At 36.5% G+C, this 25,043-nt stretch overlaps 1 long non-coding RNA gene across 9 annotated transcripts in view; it reads left to right on the forward strand.

Annotated features, from left to right (window-relative positions):
- The window catches only part of LOC110470892 (uncharacterized), a 206,537-nt gene that overhangs the window by 74,379 nt on the left and 107,115 nt on the right, over positions 1-25,043 (forward strand). For 5 of the 9 annotated variants that reach the window (XR_014952827.1, XR_014952825.1, XR_014952822.1 and 2 more), the window contains one exon: positions 15,837-16,036. The exons of the other annotated variants lie outside the window; for them this stretch is intronic. This is a non-coding gene — a long non-coding RNA (uncharacterized LOC110470892). The remainder of the gene's footprint in view (positions 1-15,836; positions 16,037-25,043) is intronic. 9 annotated transcript variants of the gene reach the window in all.

Below are 25,043 nucleotides of genomic sequence, written 5' to 3' on the forward strand. Positions count from 1 at the left end.
ATGCAATTTTTGCTAAGTTACCTACCTAAATTCCTTTTTTCACTATCCTTCTCCCTTTATTTTTTTTTTTAAATAATGCATATAATTTCTTTTCTCTTGAATGGTTGTTACTCAAAACATATGTTATTGTGGTTCTGGAGAGAGTTGATATAATAGCTATTTTGGTAATCACTTTATACTACTTTGTTAGGAATTCACAACTGTTATACACTTGCAAAAAACCCCTAGTTGCTCTATTGTCTTCTTTTTTTTCCTTAAACACTAGATTTAGAAATCTCACTTCTGTATGCCCTAGCCTTCCCAAAACAGAGCCCTCTCCAGGAGAAATTCTCATGCTTGTGGAACTTCCAGTTTACAGACTAAATCTTGCCTGTGGTCCAGGAGAGGGGGGAGACAAAGGAAGTTTTCCAACTTGAAAATGTATAAAAAGAGAAATAAGCTAAAGAGGGAAGACAGAACTACACTGAATACTGAGTCCTGAAAACTCCCTGTTAAATGAAGCAATTCTCAAAACATTTATGGTTGATTTTAGGAACCAAGAATTTGTCAAGTGTTATGAAGCAGCAAGCAGCCAGCATTAGACAGAAAATATCCTTAGACAAAACAACTGATGCCAGCCAAAAAACTGTGCAGAAGTTATTCCTAATGTATTTTTTTTCCCTGGTGATTTGTATGTAGACTTGCAAGTTTCTTCTTATGCACTGGAGGAGGCTTTTCAATTTGTACCCAGAATATTCCTTTGCTAAAGTATATAAATGTCTTTCCAATTTGCAACTATAGCAAAATCATTTGAGAAAATCTTTGTGCCATTGGCAATGCTACTGGGTGAAAGGTGGTATGTACCTTGTGAAGATACTTTACCTATGCAGAACCATCTCCAGAATGCATCCTGATCTGCAATTGGATCCCTGGGAAACAGCATCTACTGGCAGTTTTGTAGACTAAACTACACTTGTACCTGTTTGGTCATTTATTGAACATTATAGGGGCTGTTTCAGCTTGTTATAGGGAAGGTTTTGGTGCTGAAGTTTGCAGACAAAGAAAAAACACCTTATGAAAAAGACTTCCTGTGGCAGACATTTAACCTGAATTTTAACGTTATGCTGCCTACTTCAAACAATTGAGGCGAAAGAAAGAAAATGTAAGAGATGCAAGGTTTAAATTTCCACAGAGTGAATAATTTCTGTTCCTGTCTTCTGCTCATATCAAAGTGTTGCTCATCACTAAAGCTATGTCACTTTGGAAAAATCCCATCCTTTTGCTACCATTTTGCCTCTTGCTGCTTTTGCTTTGAAGAACACATGTTAAAAAAAAAAAACAACCCTAAACTGATTAATTTGGAAGAGATCCAAACAGTACATTTTTCTTCATTCATGGAACTTTTGTCTTCATTTTTCTTCAAAACAAAATGTTGGCAAAACCCCGTGTAAGTTTTCAAAACATCTTAAGACAATTTGAATTTTCCTTTGAAAAATTATTCCATCACAAGTATTTCCAGCCAGTTGTACTGGTAATGCTCTTCAATTTTTTGAGTGCTTGGTCTCCATATTCCTGTCTAGGAAAATATGTACACTTAAATAAAAATTGTGTTAGTATTAATAATATTGAAATAATAGTAGCATAAATTAATGTATTAAAGGAGGTGTACAGGATTTGCTGTGGTAACGATGTAGTAATATAAATGTATTATTTCTATTGTATTGGCACTTTGAAATAAGCTGAATTTGGTTTACTTACAAGCTTAAGTATGAAAAACAAATATACTTTAGAATTAGCTAGTAAAACTCCAGGGTATGTTCATGCAGAAGACACTGAAATACACCTTTCAACCTTTTCAAGATGTTAATCAACTTTTGAGTGTGTTTTTCCATCTTGACTATTCTTAAAATGGAGCAAGAGAGGTCTAAGCTGCATATTCAAGTTGACAGTGATAAAACATTTATTTCCTTTCTTTCATGACACTATATAACAGACAGGTAAAAGATGGATTTTATATTTTATGGAGCTTAATTTCTTCTGAAATATGAAACAATATAAAATTATGTCTTGACTTTTTCATATAAGGCAACTCTGAAATATAATTTCTGATTTCTGGATTTTTTTCTTAAGAAGTATATGAACCTTTTTATATCAGTCTTAGTTGAACCTCTAGTAATTTTTCTACAAATACCTATGGTTATTATACCCATTTTTATTGTAGCCAAAATTGTTGTTATTTAAAATAGAAATACAAAGCACATGGGTGACTATATGGTTGAATTATTTTAATCAGGCTTTCTTAGTTTATTGAAAGATCATTAAAAAACCAAACATTTTCTTTAAAGCCTAACAGAATTTGTATACAGTTTTGCAAAAAAAACCTATGTGTTTTGATTTGCAAATCAGACTTTTTGAGAATTGTGGAGATATGGTTTCTTGTCTCCATTCTCTTTCAGGGACAGGCTTTCCAGATACTCAGCATTTATCACCCGGGTGCTGAAGCCAGACGTGTTATGTTTTGCAGCACACTACCTTTGCATTATCCTAGAGGAAAGTTTGATATTACTTTCTGGGGATGGACCAAAAGAAGAGAAAATTGGACCAACAGAAGAGAATGAGAGTAGACAATGTCTTACATATAAAAAAAAATTTATTGTTTGTATTACTACTAAAGGGTAACTAATTTTCCTGGAAAAATTTTAATTAGAAAAACACTTTTTAATGAATTATAATCAGGACTTAAGCCTTTTGTTGCTAACTCCTGAGAAGGTCTTTAGACAACGTCCTACTTTGTAGCAGGTTTCAGCTATCAAGGTCAGGCTCTAGAATTTACTGCTCAGTTTCTTAATTTCCTGAGGTTCCAACTTAACTGATTCAACATAACATGCCTACCTTCCCTATTTAGCATGAGAACTGTGTTTATTGTATGGAACCAAACCCACAGGATATCGGCAAACCACTTCAATGTGGTGTCTCCACATTGACTTTTCCGCCTCCACATTCTTTGTATCCACTTGAGAAAATCTTATCAAGAAGCTGAAATACCATGAGAAAAGATCTTTTTGTCCTGAAGAACTTTGCAATCCTTCATTATCTGATTCATCCTTAATGAAAGGAAAAATGTTCTGTCACAGATTCCTGATTTTATTTCTTGCTGTTGTTGTTGCTTGCAACTATTGTATAGTTAGAAAACAACCACATCCAGATTTAATTACTCCCTTCCCTTTCTGGAGTGTGTTGAAGGTATGGCATGGTCATAGTAATGTACAGGAGATTGATTAATCTGTGTGCTTGGTCTTCTGCGTAGGGAAAGAAAGGAAAAAAAAAAAAAAGAATCTGTAGGATTTCCAGGAAAAATCAGGTTTAAAGAAGCCTGGTTAGAATCAATGACTCAAACAGCACTACATATTGGAACATAGCTGTGGCACAACCTACAGTGACTGAGTCATCTCCAGAATGATGTTTGCATGATATATATATTTCTTTTTTTTAATGAGAGCCCTCTTCATGACATTTGGAGAATTATAAATCAGATCTGACTAACAACCTTGAACAAGCTGCCAGTTGAGACAAATCCAAAAAACAGAGCATCAAGATTTTAATCTCAACCAGTTTGTGCAACACTTTGCAAAGCAGATGAAGGAATTGATCAAAAAGAAATGACTATGTAATCAGGAAGGATTTTTACCCCTATTTGTCCTGCAGCTTATTTTAGAACTGAGTTTTAGTCAGTCATTAAATTGATCAATCTATTATGCTACTCTCTGTCTCAGTTGCCTGATATTAGCTGTTCTGTCTACTTCACTTACAGCTTGTTTTTCTCTAATCACAATTTTAACTGATTGATTTAGCTGTATGTTTGTTGAAGGTTTCTAATGGTAACATCCCTCAATATCCAAAACAGAGGGGAGTAGAAAATAATTTTGTAATTCTGTTTTGGTGCGTGCATCATGGAGATATATCTCACTTTCTAAATAAACAGATTTCTGAAATACTTAAAATAAAATCTGAAAGTTCTGCATGCCCTTCTGAAAAGTACTTTTCTATGCAGACAGAAGTCATGTTGTCTTTGATTTACTTGTTTCTTTTTTTGGCATAAGTTTGCCTTCATACACAAATGTCATGGCTGGATTTTTTTTTCTCTAGGAGTTTAAAAACTCATCCTCTTCTTGAGTGCATCCCATTTAAAATGCCCAAATGCTTTTTCTTAATTTTTCAGCTAGGTTCTGAAAATTTTCAGTTCAAATTATAACTTTTTGAGACAAAAAAATCAAACAACAGAATAGAACTTACTTCCATGATTGTCTCAGGAATTTTGGCTTAGTTTGCATAGCACCATTTGATGCTTCCCAGATTTCAGATGGAATGTTAAGAACCATCTCTTAGTATCTCTAATCTATTCACCATGAGAGTTTTCTATGAAGGATCTTGAACACTTTCCTTGTCCAAAAGTTCTTAGGCAAAGTTGTGCTTTACCATGGCACTGGTGCTTGCACACCTCAAGAGAAGAATGGATGCTTCAGTAGCAAATATGCAAATCACGTCACTTTATATGTCCTCTTTTATCAGCAGAAGATGAAGGAATGTAAAGGATCAGATTCTTCAATATTCCACTAGAGAGACTGATTCCAAGAAATTAGAAACAGAAGATAAATTAATTACTTTGTTTGTTTATTAACAGTTCCAAAATCCAATTCTTTTTGATCCTTTGGGTCTACTATAAAAAAATGCAAATCAATGCATCTTGAATTCCGAAGTCAAATTCATAAATGAATTTTGCTAGATTCTGCATTCCATTAGAGTGAAATTCAAAGGAAAAAAAATTATCAAAGCATATGAACCTTGGGAAACATATTAAATGGAGATTTTGGTTATTTAAGAAAGCATAAGTATCCCTCAGTTGAACACAGCACCTCCCTTTCTGTAGATTTTGCCAGCATGCACATATTCTGAAGATGTAAAGCTGAGTTGTCTTTTGCTTGTGTCATTTTTAGATACAGTTTTTTGGTATCACTTCCTGCCATTCTTTTTTCTGTTGTTATTGCATTGCAATAGTGAACAGAATAATACTGACCAAACAAGAGCTTACTGCAAAGTTCCCATGTCCAAATTTTTGTAGGTATACATTTATAATTGATCTAGCAGAATTACACCTTGAAAAATCATCTCTTTACATATAAAATATTATAACAATTTCTAAGGATATGTCCTCTGAGAGAAAAATTAATGTGAAAAAAGCCCCTCATCCTGTGCAATCCTGGCCTCTCCTGGTGGTTCTTTTCACCCTTCCTATGTGAAATTGCCCTTGGAATGAAAACAGAAAAATACAGTAGAGAAAATGATGTAGCTCTGAACCCTGGTGTAATTTACATTAGCACTTACAATAGGCAGAGTGAAACTGTTAAGTATGGACCTATTTATTGTATTTTCTTTAGACATTCCTGCTGCAGAAACCTTTTTAAAGTGAGAATTTTATTCCCACTGATGCTTATTTTCAATTATTTTAAAACAATACATTAAAAAGCTTTGTGATTGAGAAAATACTAAGTTGACTGAATTTTCACATTTGATTACTGACCACTGCTGAGAAGCCAAGTTTTCTCCATTTGCTGTAAGTAGATGAAAACATAGCACCTGGGACTTTGCCTCCTTGACCCAACAAATAACTTGTACTCATTCTGAGATAAAACGTTCCCTTTAGTCCTCATCTAATTACTAAATAGATTCAGTAGCCTAAAATCTTCAATCAAAACCTAACCCTAAGCCTTCATGTAATTTTTCTTCCATTAATATCCTGCCCAAACAGGAGCTATTTGCTAGCAATATCTCTCTGGTTTAATCTGTTATATTAACTTGAATAAAAGTAGGGTATAGACCCTGTCCTATGCAAATTGAATATCTACCTTCCTCCTAGTGCTCTTGTGGTTGCCTGCTAATACTTGTAAGCAACACATCAGTACTTTGCTGTACTTTGCTTAGCACTGCATCTGTAGCTGTATCAGCTGTATGTGCTGTCTTGGCACGGATGAAATAAATTACAGTCCTTCAGCATTTCTTTGCATTTAATTAGAGATTTTCTGGGAGTTCCCGTTGATTTAAAATGTGAATTTAGGACATAAATATATGACGACCAACTTAAGGGTGTTCACGATCTTGCCAATTTCTCTTATGCTTCATAGGCAGACTGAGCTATCTCAAATTTGTAAATTTAGTTGCCCATTCTTGGTGTGTAGTTGTAATATAAGTTTTGTGGACAGTTAATACATGAGATATGTTGAAATTTGGGTAATTCCCAAGGTACTGTGGTGTATGTGTCACCACTCTAGCAAAAAATTTGTCACCATTTCTCTCAATTACCAGTAACTATTTTGCAAAATATAGCTGCTATTGTTTTTACCTTTCTTTTCTGTATTTCTGGAAAATATTGTCTATGTGAGACTATCAGACAAGTATAGTTTTTTTCTTTTTTCTCTCTCTTTGTTTCTCATACAGAACCATGAACCTTGTATTTAAGTTAGGATCATAAAAATAAGGAGAATCAAAAGATTGTATTTTAATCCAAAAATCCATAAAGAAATTAAATCTCTTAGGAGAAAGAAGCCTTTAATTTTAAAGTTTTAATTCTAACAGATGATTTACAGTTAGAAATAATAGATTTTTATATTGAAGCTAAGCTGAGAAATGATTGAAAGCTAGGGTACTTAAAGCTTCTTAGACCTCTCTCGGCCATCTATCTTCACCTCAACAAGTTTATGAAACGTGAGTACCTGAGATTTCTTAACACTTATGTCTAAGCAAAAATACTTGGAAAAGAGTGTCTAGAACCCCAGTGCTCTTTGCAATCAGGCATCAGTCTGGAGTACAATTTTAGTGGTCTTGATGGGTGAATTCCATATGGGAAGATGTGTGTGTTACTCTTGCTTGATTGATCAACTGCCTTTGACACCACCAGTGTCCTGATGCAGCTGATTTACTCACGGGACCTGGCTGGGCTGGATGCACAGCTCTGAGCTGGCTCTGCCTGTTACTCTTGGACAAATGACAAAGACCCTCCCTTGTGGGCTATGTAGTTTTCAAACCTCTATGTTTTGTAACATCTTTGTGGGATCCATCATCGAGAGCACACATGCAGAGCTATCTGTCTGCTTTTGCAGAAGCAGTCACTATTATTGCCCAGATGTCCCAGTGCCTGTGAGAAATAATTACATGGTTGAAAAGAACCAGGGTGCAGCTTTTTGTCAATAAGACTATGTGAGGTTGGCCAGCAAAGGCAATACTTCAAGAGGTTTACTTTTGTTTAGGGCTCTTCCCCATGGGCTGTTAGTATGATGCACAGACCCAAGTTTCAGCTTGAGTGCCATTAGTCATGAGTACATGGTAGGAACCATATAGCACCACACAGGTGGCAATGTTGAGGAAGGTCTTCTTTTGGGGTTAGCAAGAAGTGCATGCTCATTTTCCTTCAGTGAATTATTAATTTCAGTGATCTGTTTGTAAACTGTCTCCAGCTTACAGCAGTTCATTTTGTCTTGTGCCATATATGTATGAACAGCACATGGCAAATCGATTAATATGTTGTGATCTATCTCATAGACAAAGGAGTCCCAGGTAAAAATGTCACAAAAGTGTTACACACACATTTTTGGTTTTTCATTTGGGACTTCATTCTTCCAAACCAACCTGGTATTTGCAGCATTTGAAAGACAGTCTTGCGCCCACTGTGGTGAGGATTCTGTGGATGACAGACCTTATGAGGATATATCTTGAGGATGGACTTGGATTCCTTTCCACAGAAAATTTTCATTGCCAAAGACTGAGGAAATTAGTTTCATTCCTGTCTCACAGACTTTAAGACTAAAATAATATATTTGGGATAGTTTTGCCACTCTAGAAGTAGCAGAAAAAAATAATTTTACAATTGTCACAAGCAAGAAATGGCATGAACAGCATCAAAAATTTCTTGAAAAAAGGAGGACTTTTTTTCAGACCAAAATATTAATTTGAAACTTGATTTTGTGATGGTAATAATATGCTATAAAATCCAAGATTTAATCATTAAAAACCACAATTAATGATGATGCAGTCCTCAAAAAGGAGAGATACAACAATAGTAATTTTGAATAATAGTTCTAAAATGACAAAAATCAATGAATACTAATATGTGTAGTAAAAAACCCTCAGCTGAATTAGCTGACAAAAAGTGAACAAACGGCATCACACCGTGGCTACAGAAAAGCTTTTGTATAAAGCAAACTAGCAAGAATACAAAAGAGAAGCTGCTGGCACATGTTTTGTGTAAAGAATAAGATGAAGTATCCCAAACTGTGTCAATTATTAAAACTAAAGGCTCAAACTTTGACATATGATCTAGAAATCATAAATTGCACTTTCAAGAGCAGTGTCAGACACTCTAATCTTCCAAGTTGCTTTAAACAGGAGATAAAGTTTGTAAACAAAAGCACTTGAAACTTTCAACGGATCAAAGTGTAACCTTAGACTTAATATGAAAAAATAAATGCTGTTAAAGTCTAACAATGGGGAAAGATGCATGCTGAGATGAGCTGCCAGTAAACACTCAGTGAGAATTCATAGATGCACAACTGAACTGTTGCTGGAAGTGTTTAACTGAACATTTTAATCAAAACCACTATTATTACACAACTCAACAATCCCCATGAACTGGTTTTCCTACCTGTCTGCATCACTGAATATTGGTCTTAAATGCTGGACAAAATTTGTTTATGAGTACTGAAATACATTGCCTGCATGAAGAGGGCATATACAGGCACTCAGATATCTGAGATACTTCCCCAGCTCATTGCAAATTATTTCCACATAGGTCAGCCTGGTTTATTTCCATTGTGGTTCACTGGGGATGATTCAGGTGTTTTGTGTTTGCAAACCAAGCAAGATATTGGATAATATAGATTTGTCCACTCGACTGACTGGGTAACTTTGGACTCATTAAAATGAAAATACTTGGTAACTGTTCTTAAAAAAAAAAAAAAACATGGAAATGAAACAAAAAAAAACCCCTCCAAACCCTCACACTCCTCACTTTAGAAAGACCTTCATAAAAATTGGATTAAAAATATTCTGTAATATCCTGACCAGGTCTGTACATACTAGCAATTTAAACTCGCCCTTTTTAAAATGACACCAGGGAGATAGACGAGGCTGTCCATTATCCTCTTTTTTTTTGCAATTGTAATGGAACATTGAGCAAGATTTTTTCAGCAACAAAGAATTGCTTCAAGGAATGAAAATTGGAAACTCCATAAATTTCAGTTCATTGTATGCAGATGGCATATTGATTTGCTCCTGTAATCCTGGTCATAATCTGTCCATAATCCTGCAAACAGTGGATCGGTTTTACATTACCCCTGCCTTCTTTGCAACTACAGTGATAAAGCCTGTTTTCTTAAAGTGAATGTGTTGTTGCAGAACCTACTTAACAAAGTATGACCTGATGAGACAGGATAATGCTAGATACATTGAGATAATTATATGTGAAGCTACCATCAACAGAAAACTAAAAACCTCTCTTCTCTGAGTGGAGTGGGAATGGCTCTATGAATGGCCTTAATTTTCTTAAACTTCCTTTAGAACTATAAAACCATTGAATATGATAGATCTTTCTCTCTTACTACTGAATTTGTAGTTTGTACAAGTGATAGATTTGAGGTCTGTTTCTTAAGTGTTGCAATCACTGTTACAAAAAGGTGGGTCAACTTCAAAACATATTGAGGTATTTCATATTAAAATTTCAGTTCATTATGCTTTGGATAGCTGTAGCTGCAGACTATTGCTATAGTAAGTGTTACACATAGAAAGAAATTATAATGACAAAACCTGTATGCTGAAATTACTGGTAGTTACCTGAGAACAAAAACTCTAGTTGTGGAGCTGGCTGAAAAAAATGTACTGTGTTTTTTTGGGTTTTTTTTTTTGGTTTTTTTTGGGTTTTTTTTTGGTTTTTTTTTTTTTAATCTACTCGAGAAACTCTCACAGTCAATTCTCAGATCTTTGTCTAATTATTTAAAAGAGCTTGAAAGATTGGAACAGATACCCAAAATTTGGTGACACTTTCCAAAGTCCAAATATCACATAGGTTAAGGTGCTCAGCAATTAGATTAGTCTGGTTCATTGTTTTGCTGTCAAACAACATTAAAACTGAATTTTTCAGCTATACCTCATACGAGTAGACTACATAATGTTATATTAGAAAGGGATTGTTCACAGATATATTGCCAAATTATTTATTTTCTACTACTTAACTCTCAGATTATTTTAGCAAAACCTGAGTTAAAAATGGAGCTTTAATTTTTAGAATAGGTTTGCTCTGTTTGGAATAAGGCTCAATAGTGACTCATTCCAAATATATATTGATTTTCTTTAATATATTACACAGGTTATAATTAACTCTTCAAAGAATAGCTTTGTTTCAGACAAATTTGTCATTTAGCTGTCATAAAACATGCATACCATAAAACACTAGTGTGTGACAGAGTATCCTAAATTAGCTATTTGAAACGAGAGTGACATAATGGAAAATTGACACAAATGGCTTCTGCTCCCAAGTTTTTAATTTAATATCAACTGGACTACCTACCTGCTTTTTACTAATTGCACTCATACATGAAAATAGTACTACCTTCTTCTGAATATATCACACTGAAAGTGAGCAAGCAAAGTTTTCTATCAGAGAAACTAAAATAATCAGCACATTAAAAAACCTGGAAAGCTATAATGTTTGTTTTCAGCTTTCACAATTTCCATAATATAGGTGATTATTTCTAGACACAAGGCACTCTATTTCAGTCCTCTGTGTTTTATTCTATTAATCTGGTAGTGTAAATCTACTGAAGACCAGACTGTAGATTGTAGGTAATAAGGATGCAAAATTAACCAAAGTCAAACTCAGGTAGTGCATATATAACACTATATTGAGGAGAGAGAAGGCCAAAATTATGCTGGTTTTCTTCAGTAAAGCATTAATTTATATTCCAAACAAACAGACAGGGGAACTGTATTTATTGTGCATATAACTTTTTCTTGAAAGTAATAAAAAGTAAAATTCAGAAAATGTCTAACCAAGGATGGATGACTTGGAGCAGTGTAAACCTTAATGTATCAAATAATATTGAACAGTATAATCCTGAAAAACTGTGCAGAAGGGGAGGGGTTCCTTTGACAATTGTAGGGAGATACATACATTTTAATTGCATCTGTTCTAAAAAAATCTGACCCACTGGAAATCTTTCTTCATTTCTGCTTTAAATATACTTGAGGATGGCTGAAACCTAATTCTTGTGGGCAGTCAAGATACATGCACTGAAATATGGTCATTTTGTCTTACATTCTTCAGTCTTCTAGAGAGGTGAATGTGGTAGCAGATGAACTATGAGGTGATCTTTATGAAATGGGTTGATTTTATTTCCTCAGTACTCCATGCTCAAATGAAAATACAGTTTGAGCCATCTCTCACTGGTAAAGGCTAGAACATGGAAATATGCATTTGGGTATTTCTACCTTGTCTGTGTATCTTCTGCATTGCAGCTTCAATTATTTATCCCTTCCATTAATAGATGTATCCTTACATTTGTCCAAACGCAGAGAAAAACTCAAACATTTTCTAGCTAAGTAGCCTGCGTACTTTATTTCTTAGTAGACATCAGTGCAAACTTCAGATTAAAAATGCAGATTTACTTGTTAAGATGAATTTTCCTTCTTAGTTGGAGAAGTAATAAACATAATTTCTGGCAAATTTATCACTTTGTGTTGCTGAATTTTATTGGCTGCTTTTATTTTGAACAAGCTGGAAATGCTGGGTTTTTGTTCTTTCCTCCTTGCAAGACCTATGATTTTAGCATATTTGATTTGAGATGATACACACACATAATTTATTATGTAAGTTTTGAGCCCAAGTGTACTGAGAGTGCTAGCAGATGTAAATTAACATTTTTTTACCACTATGGGGGTTTAGATGTTGAATCAAAATCCTTCAGACCTGTTTAATACAAAATCACAATTGATAACAATTGTAAAAGATTTCATCAAGTGTGGCATCTAGTCTATGTCCAAGTAGGTGATGTAATAGTTAAACAGCCACTTGTGATTTATTATGTGTACAAAAATTTGGAAGAATTCTCAGCAAAGTGTTCATTGGTAAGTCATCTTACCTCGATCTGTTTTGTTCATTATGTCTGCTCCTGCCTCAATGGGTTAAATTAACTTGCTATATAATCATGGCTACGCTGTTTTTTGGAATTTAGTTCCATGAGCTCTTTTCAACTGTTGAAATAATTTCCCAGACTCCATTATCAGAATTTTCCTCTGCAAGGGTAGTGTTTTATGTGTCTCCTGAGTGTCCTATAAACTCCCAGTATTAATAGTGTGTTAGTGGTGATATTGATGCGTGATAGCACGGATACTGCATACGCTGTTACAATGCTTTAAGACTGTAAACCATTTTTAGAGGTGTTCTTTGCAAGGCTAAGTCTTGATAGCGTAATATACCACTGCTAATTATATTGATCTAATTAATCTAATTAAATTGAAGCTAGATATGTTGTACATGTCATTTATCTGTATTAACATTATGTAAACCTATTCTGCTTGTCTGTGCGTTTTATATACAATGCCTCTTTAGCATTTGACCAGGAAAGTGATTGTACACCTCCTGCATCTCATACTGGTGAGAAAGAGATATGGTCATCAGGTGCTTATGAGATACAGAAAGCCTGACTGTTTTTTGAATCTGGATTTGTTTGAAGAGGCAAAGGATTTTCTGTTCCTAGAGATTAGGAAATGTCTTCTCTGCTTCCTCATTTGTTCCTATCACCTTTGACAAAAACATACCTTCATTTTTTTAGAATTTGAATGCATCAATTAAAACATATAACTAACAGACCAAAGATCCCAGAGTCACTTTTGTTGGACTGAGTGAAACATAACTGTACTGCTTCACTATTTCTCCCTTATGGAAGAGAATGAGTACAGGGAAAATTCACTCCAAAAGGAGCAGGTAGCTCTTTCCTGCTGCACCCCACAGCTGTCAGCTCTGCCTTCCACCAGCCACTCCAGAGGAGCCCTAGCAGAGGCCAGCAGTTGAGTCAGCAGCAAATCTTTGACTTTGTTGGCCATGGCCTCTTCTCATGTAGCAAAGGCTCTTTTCATAGTGGTACATATGTACAATGTACCATTGTGGTTCTAGCAATGAAGGGTAATGTAAGCAGATGGTATCTCTATCCTCCTCCTAACACAGGACACACACTTGAATGTCATCCAAACTCGCCCTTCTCCTGGGTTTTCTTTTACCATCAGTTGAATCAAAGCAAATATTCCTTCAGCATGATCTGCTTTTACAGACTTTGTGTCGTTTCTGCTTCTTGTTTTTATTTCAGAGACACTCCATCATTTTCTATCATCCCTGTTTGTCATTAGGAAGACTCACTTGGTTCAGTTGCTATTCTGAGTTCGCTGTGTCACTCTGCAGAGTCATGGCAGACTGCGCCACACTCAGGGAAGAATGTGACTCTTCTTCCACGTCAGCCTCCTGCAGCAATTAATGCTGCCCCTGCTTAGCTGGTCAAATCAGCTGAATGCTAAAAATATACAACTCTGGGCAGATTAGGAGCCCAAAGCATAGCTGAACATTGTGTTCAACTGTCTTGATATTAGATTTTCTTATTTTTTAAAGATTAGAGTAAGTAAGATAGAAATCCTTATTTATCTTTAATTCTTTTGTAGAATTAAAAAAAAAAAATTGCAGTGAACATCATATGCCAGGTTTTGCTGCTGCTTATATGGAGATATGAATGATCCTCCTGTTTGCAAGTGACCACTGTCTTGTTGCTGATGAAACTGCCTTCACATTTCTAATGTCAGAAAAATTAAGTAACAGAGAAAAAGAAAATAAGAAAAATGTTTCTAAAATTTCATTTTCCTTTGAGCATTGTAAGAAGAGGTGGTTTCTTCAGCTTCCTTTCGGTAATGGCATTAGCTTAAGTAGAACATTTTAAAGCAATTTTCAATTCTGACTAATTTAGCTAGCTATCTACAGTTATAGTTTTTCAGGTGAAATAGTTTTCAATTTCCAAATAAATTAATTCAGAAATCCATAAAGGCTTTCAACAGTAGTCTAGCAAAATTCTAGAAAGATGTCTGGCTTACTGTGCTTGGACACTAAAAATGTAGTGTGAGCCTGCCTTTTCCTTTTATGTTGTCTCCCTTTCACCAGTAGGCATAGGACAGGACTTCACAAGGGAGAAAATTTAAAATTGGAAATCTTCCACTGGTTGCTTGTTCCCCCACTCTGTTCTAAGGTCTTTTAGACCTTCTAGAAGCCATATGAACAGCAAAGGTGGCAGCCACAATCCTACTTTTATCTGTATGTGTTGTGCATGTATTGAACATGAGATGAGGGACTGGAGTTTGCAATTTAAGGCTTTTGCTCAGGCTGACACGTGGCAGGGGCATCAAAAGATAGTGTGAAAGACGAAGACATGAAAGATGAAGAGCTCTGCAGATGACAAGTCAAAGTCAGTGGAAACACCCTCAATGGTGTCGGTAGACTGGGAGTCAGCTCCTCTTAGAAAGAAGTCCGGCATTAATTTTTCAGAGACTGAAATCCTGGGGGTCTCCAGAAGAGAAAAACAACAGGCCTGCAGGGACTTTGGAGCAGAGCCAGCAGAAGCTGCTGTCATCTCTATCCTGCTGTCCTTTTTTGAACTTGGCACAATCAGCTGATCTGCATGATGTGATGTTTTTATGGCACTGGTTATAATTGGTAGTGATAGCAGCATGACTGAAAGAGACAGCACATTGTATCAAAACAGGTTGAAGGGAGGATGAGATTCAGTTGCAAAATCTTAAACCTCATTTCATCTGAGCATTTTGTTGGCTAATCAGAATATTTTCTGTGAATCTTGGAAATTGCTCTGATCACAAACCAAAGAGTATGAGAGGGTCTCATTCATAAGTGCTTTATCTTCTCAGGAACAAGTCGATAAGCCTTTATTGTTTAATTTTTCTTTCTTGGGAACTGGGCAGCTGACATTTTTTCAAAGTCCCTTAATTTGTAGGGGACTTTGTGGGAGTCACAAAACCCCATTAACCGTATTTTTCATCTGGCTTTAGGAGGAATATATTTTAAAATGGTAAAAGAAAGACTTCGAACAGCTTCTGATAACTCACAGTTTAAGCATGGCTATAAAAAGAAAATGAAAAGGCAATTAAAAATGGAATATTTCTTCAGTTCCCCTCCCCCTGCAACTGTAATTTGTCACTATTTCTTGTAGGCAGACAGAAAGATGAGGCTACAGAAGATCATTTAACACTGCAAAGCTGGCTGCTATAAAGCACCATAACTTGGCATTAGAGTGGGGGACTAATTTTTTTAAATCTGTATCATCCTCCTGAAAAAGTTCTGAACATTTAGGTTTGTTTTTTTTTTTTCTGAAAAATTGAGAAAGAAATGGATAGAAATTAATTAGTGTCTCAGCAGCACTGGCTGGTGTCACTAAAGGCAATATGAAGCCATATTTCTTCAGATTTTTCTTCTTCACTATCAGTACCCAGAAATCCCCACATGACATGTGAAAAACCCACACAGAGATATAGCTCAGAAAATCCACAAAAGAGGTCATGAAATACTTGCACTGTCCATGCTTGTGTGTGCAAACTGGTACTTATGCTTCTGCAAATGCATTTGTGAGTAGATATCAGGAGTTTCTCTGGTCACTGGTCTGCGGAAGGTGGGGTTGTTCATGTGTTCATGTCCCTGCTGACTCCAAAGACACAATCATTTCCCCCAGATAGACTATTCTTTGTTCTGACCATACCTCTTGTTGCAGAAACTACAGTTCTGCTGGGGTGGAGGTGTTTTGAGCGGCCGTGCTCTGCCCAACCAAAGGAAGACCTACATCTCAACTCCTTGCCTGGGAAGAATGGCAGCATGAGATGGTTTCCACATCAGAACAGGATAACCAGAAGGCCACAGGTTTCCTTGCCTGGATTTTACAGCAGTATTGTGAAGTTTCTGTTGATATTTTAGGTAACATTATTATTTGTATGCTGCTAAGGAAAGGTAAAATAGTATCATTATTTTAAAGGGTCCCATTTGACACTCTCTCTTGTTTGTCTACATGTAAAGTTTTACTTATTTATACCTTGTGTTTATGAAGCAACCACACTATATCATCCAAGTTCAAGTTTTGAGAAAAGTTCACCAGTGCATATTTCACATGAGCCATATGTTGAGCTGAAGGCACATAATTTACAAACCCTTTAAGCTATTGTGTTACCAACAATTCACATTTCTGCTCTCAAGATAAAGTCCTAGTCTATTCCATCTGATCAGCATCTTATTGTTCAAGCAGGTGTCATGGTTTCTGAGTTTTGTCCAGGTGGCAGCTGATGTGGAATTAGAGAGTGAATAAAACGAAGCGCTGTGAGAAGAGCCATTGAGCCTTTGCTCCTCGTGTTACTGCTAGTGACAATGGATTTAATGCAGCCACTGCTCGTGATCTGTGAGTTTATTAGAGCTAAGTGGTTAGGATTATCTCGTCAAATTATAACAATCTGAGAAAATGATTAAAAATACTACCTAAAATATATTGCACGGTTCATCAGCATTTGCAGCTTATATCTTTTGAATGTATGAATATGTCCATATATTTGTTTGTGTCCAGAGCCAGTTCAGCCATCCAGATATGCCTCTGATTTGTAGAAAATCAAGTGCAAAGTTAGTAGGCACAATACAGTGTGCAGTGAAAGTTTCAGCATATGTGCGTGCAGAACAGGATCGGTCTGGAGGGGCGTCTCAGTGAGCGTGTAGCAGCTAATTGGACCTGTGAGGTTCAGCAATTTCCTCTGAGCAATTCAGGCTCGCTGACAGAGGTGCTTTTATCCGTGTGCCTGCTCCCAGAGCTGCAGCCTGTAGCCAGGCAGAGCCCTGGGAGCAGCGGGCAGAGGGGAGTGTGTGTTCCCAGGGATACCTGCCACCCTTCCCCACCCTCCCACGCATGGGAGGGGACCCTGCTGAGGGATGCCCAGTGCTGTCTCTGAAGCTGGTGTGAAGCCATCCTTCCCTACTGCTCGCGTTAGGCCGGACCTGCCCTTCGTTTTTACAGGGATTCTGTGTCTAAGTGCCACACCTGCTGCCTCACCAGGAGCTGAGCAGTCTGGGAAGAGAGTCATCAAGAGTTTCTCTGCTCCTTCAGTCTCCATTTCTACCAGCTGGGTGTTTGCCTCCAGAAAAATCCATATCTTTGAGTTGCCTCTCAAGGAGGCTTTAATGACACCAGTGGGCAGAGCCCTTCACAGTTTGTAAAATAACCTCCTGCCATGTCAGATTAAGTTACATGACATCAAATTATTTAAATCTTCACAGTTACATTTGTTCTACAGATGTGTGTGCTCTCTCTCTTGAGACTTGCATTTCTGCACTTTTACAAATAATTTCAGGGTTTTAATTTTTTTTTTTTTACTAGCAAACATCTCAGAGCTCTTTTTAAGACTACAGAAAAAGAGAGGTGATGCTCTGCGTACATTTTATAGCTTTTCTGTCCAATGACTCTAATGTCAAAATTGCTACAACCTTCTAAGAGAAATGCTAAATCATAATGTGGTAAGAAAGGCACCCTCGACAGGTCTGCAAATGACAGCTCTATAATTTCAGCATTATTTGAATACAATGTAGAAGTGCCTTATATGTTTAAGCAGCTTCATTTTGCATCTGCTTTTTAGAATAGTTGATTCATACTTGTCTGCACAGGCTTTCAATAGTTCTTCTTTTCTTTCTTAGTCTCTTTGTCTACCCATTTCTTTTTTTTTCTCCTTGTTTTTCTTTTTTTATTCTCTTGAATTTTTTTAATATAATATTTATTTAATCAGTGTTAAGATGAGAGGGTCAGGCTGAGCATGTGTTAGACTGAGCTGCAGTGTAACAAGTTGAATTTGTCTCTGTGCTCATTATAGCCATAGAGTAGAATGATTTGAATTACATGTGGATCTTTTGCTACCTACTTCCATACATATGCTAACATGCATTACTTTATTTGTGGCTCTAAAATTGCCATTATTATTTGTGAGAACTGAGCTTTATTTGATCTGTTTTAATATTTCTAGATTGTTTTTCCCATTATTGCTGAAGTCTGCATGGATTGGTTGAAGTCCTTAAAAAATGTTCATTGATTCCTCCTGAGAATTTTTTCATCAGGAGTTGGGATATCAAATCCTAGTAAACCAGAAAATGTTTTATAGTTCTACTTTTTGAGGGTTTTTTTGCTGATATGTTTCTGCACCATTGTACTGACAACTGAGACACTACTGTGTTTTTTCTGTGTCTGATATCAGATGCAACCAGTGAAAAATGAAAGGCCGAGGTATGGACTGGGAAAACCAGTGTATTTTGTGGAGTGACCACCCCAGCTAAAATTTATCAGATGTCAAAAATCTAGGAGACCTGGTGGATCTCTGTGGAGGCAGCTTTGCTTTTGCAGTATGCCCGAGGAACCTGTGCTGCTCTGGCTGTAGCCTCTGCACCACCAGAGGTGCCCAGAGGTGCACCAGAGGTGCCCAGAAAAATCAGACTTTTCAATTAATACAAATTTTTACAATTAAATGAAATAAAGTACGCTTCAAAAACAATTCTTAATTGCTGGACTAACATGATACTTACTTCTGTCACATGCTTGCACATTGGTGGGTCTCTTACCGCTGCCTGTGGTGTGTCCTGTTACAGCTCTGTGATGGGGAAATCATGAGCTGTCATATCCTCATGTTGCCAGCTGAGTTGTGCCCCTCAGAAGGACAAAGGCTGTGCCAGTCAGTAGCATGACAATACCCCTGGAAGTGAAGACTTTTTACTCCATTTAAAAAGACACAGTCCTTTAAATGAAAAGTTTTCAGAGGATACAAAAAGTTCTCAAAAGAATGTTCTCCAAAATTTAGCTTTCATTTCAAACCATCGAGGATTTTTTAATATTTTTCTCTGCATGTGTCCAGTTAGTATAATTTCTTTCTTTTGAGCTGTTCTTCCTGGATTGATGCATTTTTTTCATGTCCTTAGAAGCAATTAATAAAATGCTTGAAACGTTGGTTCCATCTTTGCACCACCTTTCCCCTCCCTGTCATGTTTGCTGTTTTGGAGGGCACCATAGCACTGGGAAAGCTCCCTGGGAGTGTGGTCATGCACGTGTGATCATTTCACAAAGTGTGAAATTTGTATGTGAAATTGAGTAAATCAGTGTGGAGCCCTGATATTGCAGAATGGGTGGTGTCAAAGCTCTGAGATCAGCCTGGGTGGTGATTTCTTGTCTTGTATGAAACAAAGAGCCTTCAGATAGCACCACAGCATGTAAGGCTTATAGATGGGTAGATAGAAAGGAATAGGTAATAACCATAAAACAGTATTATGAAAATATAAACCATAATTAGTGATAATGGCTTACTCAATTAAATACATTAAAGTATGGATGCAGGGTTTTGATGCATGGATGCTTTTGTCCAAGAGCATATGTGTGTTTATATACTGATCTAACAGTGATGTATAACTGACATTAAATATGCATCAAAGGATGAATACTCTGCCCTAATGTTAAATATGTCTCTTTAGTGCTGTCTAGTAGTACAAATATAGGGAAGAAGATAGTCCCTGCCTCCAAATTTCCTATCTAAAAAGAAAAACACAGATAACTTAACTGTACATGTGTTTCAGGCAGCTCAAGGTTTTAAGTGAAGTTGGCCAGGTTAAGTCATACCCATGGATGCCGTGCTTTTCCTGCTGAAGGATCTGATTGCCAGTGGAATATCTCTGCTTCTTATTAATCTAGGAAGCCTGGTCTTGCAATTAAAATTCAGGTTCCCTGTTCTGATTTCAGTGTCAGCAGCTTGAGGGGATGTGTGGGAGTAGCGCTCCTCTTCCTCTTTCTGCTGTCTTCTTCAATGGAATTTCTGCTGCTCTCCTTTCTAGTGACGAAAGTAACACCATTTTCTGACCTCCAAGCTTTAAGTGTGTTATTAAATAGTCGGAGTCCTTTTAGTATTTAGTTGATTAAAAGAGGATTAGATTATGGTTAGTGCCAGGGTAAGTATTGAAACAGCTCTAAGTGATGTGTTTGCCCTAATAAGGGCGAATGCCATCATGATCCCTATGGACGTTGGGGATTTATTATGGCCAATGTGCACCTGTAGCATATTAGTGTGGAGGCCCAGCCTTGGTGGTCCTGTACTGATGACCTTCCTATCACACACTGAGTAGGAGGTCTTACCAAAATGAAAAAAAACAAACTTGGGTTTATTTGCTTTCTCTCCTGTGCTGCGTTATCCCTGTTGCTTTGGAGAAAATTAATGTCTGACAATAAGAATTTGCCTTTTTACATTTAAAGTTTTGTTTAGTTCAGGAGCAGAACAAGCTTTGCCTAACCCTTGGATCCACCAGAAATTTTGGGTTTTTATTTTTTTTTTAATTCTGAGGTAAATTTTACACCTAGAGCAGAAGTACTGATCCCTTTATTCCCCAAATTTGGGCCTTCTAAATTCAGATTGGGGAAGTCATGCTCCAGGCTGTTTATCTTTCTTAAAAATGGACCAGTCACAGTGGTTTCCTTTCATTATATTCTTCCCTCTGTGTCCTCCCCCCACGGCCAGCATCTCCTGCCTTAAACATTCCAGTTGATATTTTCTCTGCCTGGTCTCAGGGCTACAGTGATATTAAAAAGAAAAGTCCAGGTAAAATGAATTGTTCCTTATTAAGGTAGACTATATGGGGAGAGAAAAAAAATTACACCTTTTCCTTGGAATTTTAGCATAAGCACACAGTAAGTCAAAATGGCAGGGTCCATAAATGTCAGTAAGGATTTTATTGGCAGAAAGAGTTAAACATAAAAATATTCAGCTGCTATTGTCCTGCAGTCTATGAGCCCTGGACCATTTTAAACACATGGGTAGTCAACCATATCTGTAGGATCATGAACTGGTTTCTCCATGACTTAATTCAAACTTTGAATAGATGAGGTATGCTCCATGTAAAGAGAGCTTCTAGATGCCTTCCTTCTTGAATACTTGGTATTTAAATCTAATGCCTCTGAAATCAAAAGAAATATTTCCGTTAAGCTAAATGGGTTCAAAAGTGGATCTTAACATGAGATTACTTTTATCATTAAGGACATTATGTCGCATCATTCAACTCAATGTTTTTTTCCATGAATTTCATTAGATGCAAAATTGTCCCCTTAAAGCATATGCCTTGATAAGACATTTTGCCTTATGTGAATGCAGTAAAAAAAGGGAAAAACACCCAGAATCATAACATTCTTATTCTTGCTGTTTCTTATTTCTGTGACATGTTTCCTCTGATATTCTGAATTTTGAATCATAAGGGCTCTATTCTCATTGGGCTCTTGTCCCATGTTAATCTGATATTCATATAATTTTGCTAGAAAAGAGCCTGTGAATGATCTCTCCCTTCTAATTTATTCAAGACTAAAATTCTGCTACTGGCAAACTTGCCTCCATGGTTCCCCTGTCTGTACAGTATAACCAGATGTTTTGTAGTTTGGGTCCCTCTGCACATCATTGAACAGACACTACAAGTACCTCTTTCCTGTAGATTTCTCCAAGAAGCCTCACAATGGAATACATGTGGAATGTGTGAAAACAGGTCATAAACTGAGCTAAAATAAAATTTAAAAATACAGAAAGTACTTCTTAAAAAGCAGAAGAAAAATTACAGATTTTTGTAGAGCAAATTGGATTGTTATTTGGGCACTCTGTGCATAATGGTGTGGTTGAAAACCCTTGTAAATAGGGGTATATTCATTTAAACCAACTTCTAAATGAAGACATAAAATTATGGGAATAATGTGGAATTGGCTTTGAATCAGTAGTACTTCTATAGCACCTATTAGCAACACACTTGTGTGCCTCTCAGAGTTGAAGGCGTATTCCCAGCACTACTGTCAAGGAGGGAAATTACTTCTAAAAAAGAAAACTAGAATATAAAGTCTATGAAGATTTAAAACACAAAACTTTGCATTTGATTTCAGTGCTTTGGTAGTCCATGCTTAAATATTTTAAGTCTTCTGAAGTTCTGGGTTTCTTGTTTTTTCTAGTGTCACAGATGCAGTTGTAGTAGAGGCATGGTCCATTGTGGTGCTGGTCTGGATAGGCTAGCCTTTCCTCCATGAAGTTTTTCAAAGCTTATTTCCATTCAGAGTGAAATCAAGGGTAGTAGGAGTCTATGATTCTTTCACCTAACAAATACACAAAACAAAACAAAACATAACACCACAAAAAAAACCCCAACAAACAAACCAAAAAACCAACCAACAAACAAAACAAAACAAACCAAAAAGCTAAGCCTTTGATACTTGTGAATACAGCCTGAATTTTCAACAAAGTTTGAGTTTCAGTGGGAGGCTCTGAAACAGATCCATCTCTGCTTAAAATGAAGAACAGGAACTGACCGTCAATTTCTATACATCCTCTGAGCATAGAATTAATGATTCGATTAAAATGAGACATCCCCAAGAAATTCTATAGTAATTGAACTACTTCATAAATTAAGACAAGCAAGCACAGTTATATAAACACTGGAATTACTGACCCAATTATTTAGAATAAAGTTTTGTCCGTTATAGCCTTCAATCCCAAATGGGTGAAATCAGAAATTTCTGAATATTCCAGAAAATAGTTTTATAAGAGTGGGTGAATATTTTCAGATGATGGTGTGACATAGAGGGATACTCTGTTCTCTGGTGTTCTAATCTGGTTTGAATGGTCTGAATCAATCCTTACTTTTAATGACAGAAAACTCAGCTTAACCTTGCTGTAAAGTAAGTATTTATACACATCAATGAGAGAAATAAAACACCTTATTGATTTTACATCTGCTTTCACTGTGGTAATTAAAATGTACTTTTGCAGCTTGCAGAATAGTAGTCTGTTTGTATTAGATCAAAGAAAAACTTTGCCGCAGATCTTATTTTGTATTCCTGTTGTCCCTTGAAAATTCTTAAATAAATGCAGAAGGATGAGCCCAGTCTTCATACCCTACCACGATTTAGCAAAAAAGACACCTTTCAGACAAAGGAGCTAATTGTTTACAATTCTGTATTCTAGTAATTTCTATGTCAAATTCAGTGTTGAATATCCCCCAAAGTTAAGACTTCAGTACAGTTAATGGCATTGCCTGGATATATGCTTTTTCAGGACTTTTCTGAGGAAAACTTCCTGTTGTAACTGTTCACAGGAGAGTCATCACCACAGAAAATCTCTTCAGAAAAGCCAAGCCCTTGAGAAGGTCACTGCAGACCTTCCAGTCATACTGGATTTGGTGTTATATAATCCCTTTTAGCTGTATGGTACTACTTGGCTGCTTTGGGCAGGATCTACTGGCTTTCTGGATATATGAGACACACCTGGAGCCTGGTGCATTTGCAATTGTTTCTGTTGGTGGATCTGGATTGCGGGCATGGACCTGATGTTAATGCAAGGACATCAGGAAGTACAGCCACTCAAACACCTGAGTGTGAGTGAGTTTTACACTGTCAGTGAAGAAAAAGAGTTTTACACCGTTGGTCCATCCTTGACGATTAATACTGAAGAATACTCTGGAGATGTCTGACAAGATTCCTACCCCAAAAATTCTCCGCCTTTGGTTTTGATGAACGAGATGGTTTCCTAGGAGTACTTTGACTGAGTCATTTCAGTAATATTGGAATAGTCTTCACCACCATCTTGGTTTTGCATGTCTGTGTGTAAAGTCAAGCTTGTGGCAGCACAAAAAATTTTGAAATTTTGCAAAACACATCTGTTTCCTATGTTTTTACTTTTCTCAGGTTCCCTAGACCTGAATGGCCACATGTTGTGTGCAGTTTTCATACATGGAATTGCTATTATTTTCTTATCTGTATCTCCAGTGGTATGGCTTAATCAGACAAGTCTCCTCAGATAGTTCATGTCCAGATCCAGCCTGTAGTTTACCCTAATGTCACTCCAATGTTAATTATGTGCTACAGCAGCCTCACAGTTTTAACACAGATTTAACTGAGCCCAGAGAAATACCTGAAATTAAACCAACCCTAACAGAATATTTTCAGTTTGATTATCAAGACCCAAAAGTTTGGGAAAACTCGAGGTTTGCAGGAAGTAGATTTCTATCGGCACCTTTCCACTGCCCACTCCCTGTACAGGTTGATAGAGAGCTATTAACCAGTTTAACAAGTGATTAATTTAGTTCCCCCTAGACATTTTATCCTTCTTCTGTCTGATTAGTTCAAGATTTGGAATTTGAAATAAAGCCAAGATTATATATATGGAGCTTTCTTAATTACTTCCTCTCACATTTTTTTTTTTTAATCATGTGGCAAAAACCTGATTATATAGATGTCTACTCAGTAACTCATTGTAGAGATATTTAAGCTAGGTCTAAAAGAGCTGGTTTGGTAGCGGAAGGAGTCTAGCCAGAGCAACATAAGACAATTTATATAAACATACACTTACTGCACAAAAGTATGAGCAATTCATAGCATGGCATATATACATATATATATGTGTGTGTGTGTAGATATATGTATATAAATATGGTAAGGACTGCATGATATGTATATATATACATACACATCTAAAAACCTTGCTAGTACAATTTAGCAAGTAACACATTTCAAAAGGAGAGAGAGGAGAAACAGAAACACAATTGTGATTAATCATGCTCATTATCAACTCAGACTTATGACCTGTGTAAATTTTAGGGCATTTTTTTGAAGTGTGTGTGTGGTGGTGGATGGGAGGAGGGGTGCATATGTGTGGAATGAGAGATGAAAAATACACTCCTTTCTCTGCCAATAAAATGACCCTTCCACCCTCTCACTTTTCAGCCTTCCCTCCAAAAGTTAGGTGGATGTCTAAGGCTGGCTAAAGCCTTATTATTAAGTTAACTCTAGGTGGTTTCCATTAGCCTTACAGTACATGCCACTGAGCAGACATACAGTAACTGAATTGTTTCAACTTATCCAAATAACATTGAAATAGACTTAATTGTTGAACTGCAGGAAAGA

Source organism: Lonchura striata, chromosome 2 (genome assembly GCF_050655825.1).
Source record: "Lonchura striata isolate lonStrDom1 chromosome 2, ASM5065582v1, whole genome shotgun sequence".
Taxonomy (NCBI): domain Eukaryota; kingdom Metazoa; phylum Chordata; class Aves; order Passeriformes; family Estrildidae; genus Lonchura; species Lonchura striata.